Here is a 7,224-nt window from a genome sequence, read left to right on the forward strand (position 1 = left end):
AACAAACAAAAAGGGCAAGCTATTATAAAATCCTTAAAATGAAACTAAAAGGAACATTTCAGCTCCATGGAAATGAATACTAGTATAATAAATCTTTGCTAGATTAAGCAGTACTGAGTCTGATAATGAATGTTCTGGGCTTTTAACTGTTACCTTGAAAATAAAAATGTATTTTTATTCTTTTTAAACAAAACAACACATACAAAAACAAAGCAAGAGAGGGAAAAAAAGAACAACTTTCCTCCATTTCCTCAAGCATGTCGTTTGGTTACAAGTTTTTGTGCATCAATTCTTAAATTTAGGATTAATATCACTGGTTTACATTAAACATAGCTAAATGTTTCGCTGTCATTGAGCATTATACACTTAGATTACCATTAGTATTATTTCATTTGTAACAATCCTTATTTCCTTAAATCCATAATTATCTATCAAATAACAATAAGTCTTTGAACTATTATAGTATCACCTAACTCTAAAGAGAAAAAGCGAAGATTGGGACAAAGAATTCCCATTGGTTTATAATAAAACATTCATATTTTCAATTGACCATAATGTCTCCAATCGTCCAGACTTCCAAGAATGGTTTCCCATTATTAATTATTCGTCCATATAGTAGTTAAGTATGGAGTAATAAAATAATATAAAGTGTTTATATTTTACTGAAATAGTCCCCTAGGGGGAGCTATACCACGTGGTAATGGCGGAGAGAAGGAATATGTAAATACTTGATTGGAGGGAGGAGAACAATGAACTGTGAGAGGAGTGGCTATGAATTGAGCGGGAAAAATGTGATTGCTTGATTGGCCAGAGGGATACTGAGGGCTAATTGGTTAAGATTGTATTCCCAAATAAGGTAAAAGATAGGGTAATCATTGTCTCTGATTGGTCTGTAACCACCCTCGTCAGGCTAGCTGACGAGGAGTAGGAGGAGTTAGGGAGGCTATAACTACTGTTTCACTTTCGAATTTGGTGTGGCTCTCCTTTGTGACTCAGGTGAAGTCAGGGTGAGACCCACCAACGCTTTGCAAACCGTTTTCAAATTAGCTCTGATTTTTGATAATAAAAAGGAACTTTATTCTTCTACTCCGAACCTCGTCTCCAGAATTCTTTTAAAATTCTACAAACAAGTATTTCAATTCATGTATATATCAATTCTTCCTTACATCATCATTAATCTGTTTAATATACAAAGATCTTTCTAATGTGAAATATTTAAAAACAAATAAAAATAAAAATGTAGTTCTGGCCTGCAGGGTTCAGATGGCTTTAAAGCTTTTAATCTAACAGTAGTTCATCAAATGCTCAAGTATTATTATGTGGATCTATGTACAGTACAATCATCCTAGGAAGTAAAAACAAAAAGTTATCATATATTATTGTAGCTTTTCTTCCATTTCTAAGGAACAGAAATATGAGAATGAACCAATATCAGTGCAGGAACTGAGATAATTAGGGTTTAAAAGATAACAAAGCCACCGTCCTGCTAAGCATTGTGTTGTGGAAAGTTATCATCCAGCCCTCTCCCAGAAAAATGAAATATCCTAGGAAATATTGAAAAGGCAGAATATTTCTCTGGATGTGAAAAGAAAGAAACATGCTTTAAAAGACAGAATAGCTGCCTGTAGCTTCCTGCCCACCCACACTTTGTCAATAGGCCATTGAGAAGGCCAGGCTAGCCCACTTTACATAATAAAGACTTCTCCACTGCAGCTGCAGGGGGAAGGGATATTACTCAACTCTCCCCTTGGCATCTGAGAACTCATCTATACCTGGATTCAAAACAGCCTAGAGAGTAGCCCCTGCATGGCCCCATGGGAGTCTGACAACCAATCAGAATACATTTCTTACACAGGAACAGGAAACAGAGAGGTGGGACTGAACAGGTTATAAAAAGCCTAGCAAGCCCCTCCCTCAGCCCTTCTCTTCTTCTCCACCAACATTGAAGGATGTGATCACCTTTTCTGTTCAGGGCTCAAGCCATGTGGTCCTGTTCACCAATAAACCATCTTTCCAAGCAGCCTCCATGTCTCCAGTGTCTTTTTCCCCACTTGGAGCCGAACCCAGAAGGACATTTCTTCCAACAGTGTAAGAAAAGGGTTCCCAAACCCCAGGCTGTGGCCCATTTGGGCCTGTTTCAAACAGGGCTATGCAAGCGAGTGCAGATGTAAAATTCCACTCACGTGAGCAAGGCGTGTGAAGCTGCCCATGTGGAGCTTCGTGCGTCAGCAGAAGCGCCCCCTGCTTGTATGCTCTTTGCTTGCGTGAGTTGATCTTCAGGCACAAGTGCAAGATCCTCTCCTCATGCGCAAAGCTCTATTCATGCGAGTGGAGGGCACGTGGGCATACCACTTGCAATAATGGAGCTGTGTGCACGCGTGTGCACATGCCACTCACACGCGGCCCCCCCCTCCACATGGAGGCCCGCCAAAGTGAAAAGGCTGGGGACTGCTGGTGTAAATCATGTGCATATCTACTGATTTTTCATTTACACTTACCTTGCAAACAAAATTCTGGAACATGATCCACTCTAACTGCATTAGGGCGCTAAAGCTTGAACGAGGGATGCTTGGTGCTATATTGGTTTAAGGAATTTATATTGTGTATCTTTTTATAGATACACAACTGAATTCCATGAAGCAAAACAATTAGACCTTTGGCCTTGAATGATTTAATTGCAGCTGAGTCGAACTATTCCCATGTCACTTTGCAAATTTAATAGCACCTAGAAATGCTTTGGGGGCTTTTTAGATAACTGTAATGCTTTTTCTTGCTTTTCCCAAAAGGTAGAGGATTAAAAATAAATGCTCAAATCTGTGAAGAATTTCACCTATTCAATAATTCTATTGGAGGAAGAAACATCAATTCTCAGTCCTATGCTTATGACCCTACTCTGATAGTTGAAAACCCAAGTGATCTGCAAGCTCTAGTAATGAAAATCAAGGAGCAGGGAGCACAGTGACAAAATAGGACTACAATTAAAGGAAAGAACGCAAACTAATTATAGCAGGTTCAGAAATGAGTCTGAGAAGTGACAATACATTTATTGAAGTGCTAGATAGCTTCTGACTGTTCAGATTGATTATTAACAGTGAAGGAACCAGCCATCAACCAACATGCCATAGACTAGCATATGGTAGAGGAGGAATCAATGAGGTGGAAAAGATTTCAGATATCATAACGTGTATATAAAGATCAGAGTTGTGCAGAGAACAGTTTTCCTTATGACACTGTAGGAAGTTATCACCCAGCTCTTTCCCAGAAAAATGAAATATCCTAGGAAATATTGAAAAGGTAGAACATTTCTCTGGATGTGAAAAGAAATAAACATGTTTTAAAAGACAGAATAGCTTCCTGTAGCTTCCTGCCCATCTCCACTTTGTCAATGGGCCATTAAGAAGGCCAAGCTAGTCTACTTTACATAATAAAGACTTCTCCAATTCAGCTGCAGGGGGGATGGGATTAAATGATAATGGCCCTTTACCCAACATGGCATCTGAGAACTCAACCATACCTGTATTCAAAACACAGCCTAGAGAGTTGCCCCTGCATGGCCCCATGGGAGTCTGACAACCAATCAGAATACATTTCTTACACAGGAACAGGAAACAGAGAGGTGGGACTGAACAGGTTATAAAAAGCCTAACAAGCCCCTCCCTCAGCCCTTCTCTTCTTCTCCACCAACATTGAAGCATGTGATCACCTTTTCTGTTCAGGGCTCCAGCCATGTGGTCCTGTCCACCAATAAACCATCTTTCCAAGCAGCCTCCATGTCTCCAGTGTCTTTTTCCCAACTTGGAGCCGAACCCAGAAGGACATTTCTTTCATCAACACTTTATGGAAGTGACCGTTGAACTTTGAAGAATCAGAATAAAAAGAATGTTTATGATTTTTGAAGTCTGGTGTTAAGAGAACATTCCTGAAAATGCCATCAATAGTGAGGAAAATTAACAGATAACAGAACAAATAAATCCAGTGTCTTCATTCAAGGCAAATAACCAAGTTACCAATATTTTGGATAACTATGCAAAGACCTAGTTCTCTAGAGAAATCTATAATGCTGAAAAAATGGAAGGAAAAAGAAAAGGATTATCAGTAACAAAGTGTTCCACCAGGATTCCATCCTTGCAGGATTCCAGAATGGCATAAGTGATCTATTTGTATGCATATGTGGCTTCCTGTATTCCTGTGTCAATGTGTGTCTGTGTGTGAGAACGGGGTGGGTGGGTGGGGGTAGAGACTGGGGGATTTTTTTTTTCTGAAAAACTGCAGCTCGTGTTTATTTATTTATATTGCTGCCTATTCGCACATGGCAACTCAAGGCAGCTTACAGGACTGTAAAAACATCATATATAAAAAATAGAACTAATGAAAGAAAGTAATAAAATAATAAAATAATACAGTAGCCCCCCCCCCCACACACACACCTGGGGGCAACACATCGGACAAACCATTTAATTGGCTCCATCCCACTCTCGGTTGCCCAAGCTCACTGGCAGAACCGCATCTTCAGCGCCTACTGGAAAAGTGTTAGAGTGGGGGCTATTCTAATTTCTGGGAGAATGATGTTCCAGAGAGAGAGGGAGGCACCACGGAGAAGGCCCTTCTGGGTCCCATCAGGTGTATCTTCCTAGGGGATGGGACCTGTAACATTCCTTGCCTCCCTGCTCTAATGGGTCGGGTAGATGTGACTGTCGTGAGACCATCCCTCAGATAATTGGTCCCAAGCTATGAAGGGCTTTGAAGATGACAATCAGCACTTTGAATTGCACCCGGAAGCAAATCAGCAGCTCCCCCAGGAGAGGTGGTACATGCAGTGGTGGGTTTCAAAAATTGTTTGAACCTACTCTGTGGGTGTGGCCTCCTTTGTGGGAGTGGCTTGCCACCCATGTGACCAGATGGGAGTGGCTTGCCGCCCATGTGACCGGATATGAAGATGCCAACGACACTTGCCAGAACCACCTTCAATTATCTCACACACAGCACTGGCATGCATAAGAATATGATGCAAACTTGTTTTTTAAAAGGCATCTTTGGTTTGCGTTAAAACAACTTCAACACACGCAATGTTTTGATTGCACCACAAACACAGTAGTCATCCTTACCTTTCACAGAGGCACTGAGTTTAATAAATATGAGCATGATAGTGTAGAAGAATCATATCCAAGGACCAGTGGTGGGTTTCAAAAAATTTTGGAGCCTCTTCTGTAGGTGTGGCCTGCTTTCCGGGTCCACTGGTGGAACCTCTTCTAACCGGTTCGGTAGATTTGACCAACCAGTTCTACCGAATAGGTGCAAACTGGTATGAACCCACCTCTGGGTACATGTGAGGTCTGAACAAAATCATGTGGGCTGCTGCATTTTGTACCAATTGCAGCTTCCGGATACTCTTCAATGTTCAATGTTCCTTATTATTGCCAGTTTTACAGAGATAATTGCCATCCGCTGATCTCCAGGCCTTCTGATATGTATTATTAGCACTGTATACTAGCCAATGAAGATCGTATTTCTTTAAACTTTTTAAAATTCTTTGACCTTGATACCATCCCACAGATGGATCGTAAAGACCTTCCCAAGAGCCAAGGTGGCGCAGTGGTTAAATGCAGCACTGCAGGCTACTTCAGCTGACTGCAGTTCAGCAGTTCGGCGGTTCAAATCCCACCAGGCTCAAGGTTGACTCAGCCTTCCATCCTTCCGAGGTGGGTAAAATGAGGACCCGGATTGTTGTTGGGGGCGATATGCTGACTCTGTAAACCGCTTAGAGAGGGCTGAAAGCCCTATGAAGCGGTATATAAGTCGAACTATTGCTATTGCTATTGCTTCCCCAATGATTGTAATTGGGGAAGGGCTTCACTTTGCTATCTTGTGGTCCGTGATTGCAGTAAAGCAATTCAGTTTTTCACTCCTAAAACATTCCACCGTGGACGTTAAGGCAACTGCTGTTGATCGGTGGCCAGCTCAGCCATAAATAAGACAGCATTCATTGGCACAATGATCGAAGACCGAGGAGCTGATCTAATTTAGTTTCACTGAGATTTCGTTGAGCGAGTGTGAGAACGTGTGTGCATATCTCACTCAGTTCTGCGCAGCTGAGTATTTGGTACAGCATTGAGGATGACAAGTGTCAAAAACAGTCATTCAGAGGAGGTCATTCCCAAAGAAGCTCGAGACATAGAAACAGTGGTTTGGATCACATTTGGGGGGCAATCAACAATTGTCAGATTCCCCAACATTTAGGCTTCTTGGCTGGTTGTGATTTTTCTGATGTTTCAGATTTAACGTCAAAGCCCAGTAAGATTTATGCCCTGGATTCCTGTTTTAATATCAAGGCGTTGCCCAAAAAGTGTCAGATCCACGATCATTCTAGGTCATGGTGATGAAAGAAATGTCCTTCTGGGTTCAGCTCCAAGTGGGGAAGAAGACACTGGAGACATGGAGGCTGCTTGGAAAGATGGTTTATTGGTGGACAGGACCACGTGGCTTGAGCCCTGAACAGAAAAGGTGATCACATGCTTCAATGTTGGTGGAGAAGAAGAGAAGGGCCGAGGGAGGGGCTTGCTAGGCTTTTTATAACCTGTTCAGTCCCACCTCTCTGTTTCCTGTTCCTGTGTAAGAAATGTATTCTTTTTTTTTTTGCATAAAAAAAATTATTTTCTATTTTCATAGCATATAATCACATGTATACATAGTCAATATCATGTTGTATTATTAAGTAATTACATCAATTCATCTTGCCATCAATTACCAAAGAAAAAAGAAAAACCCAGTTGTTGGCTCTTCTGCTCTCCATACACCATATTTATACCTTATCCGACACTTTCTTCCCCTTCTCTCCTCCCCCTTTCTACATCCTTCCTTCCCTCCATCATTTTCTACTCTACTTCCCCCTCCTTTCTCCTTCTCCTCTCTCCCCTTACCACTCCTCCTTATACTCCTCATCTTCCCCCCTCACCCTCTCTCAAGAAATGTATTCTGATTGGTTGTCAAGACTCCCATGGGGCCATGCAGGGGCAACTCTCTAAGCTGTGTTTTGAATCCAGGTATGGTTGAGTTCTCAGATGCCATGTGGCCAGTTGGGTAAAGGGACATTATCATGCTTTAATCCCATCCCTCCCCTGCAGCTGAAGTGGAGAAGTCTTTATTATGTAAAGTGGACTAGCTTGGCCTTCTTAATGGCCCATTGACAAAGTGGGGATGGGCAGGAAGCTGCAGGCAGCTATTCTG

This window comes from Thamnophis sirtalis, unplaced genomic scaffold, assembly GCF_051295495.1.
Source record: "Thamnophis sirtalis isolate CommonGarterSnake01/CBP01778 unplaced genomic scaffold, rThaSir2_p1.2 scaffold_8, whole genome shotgun sequence".
In the NCBI taxonomy this organism is placed as follows: Eukaryota; Metazoa; Chordata; class Lepidosauria; order Squamata; family Natricidae; genus Thamnophis; species Thamnophis sirtalis.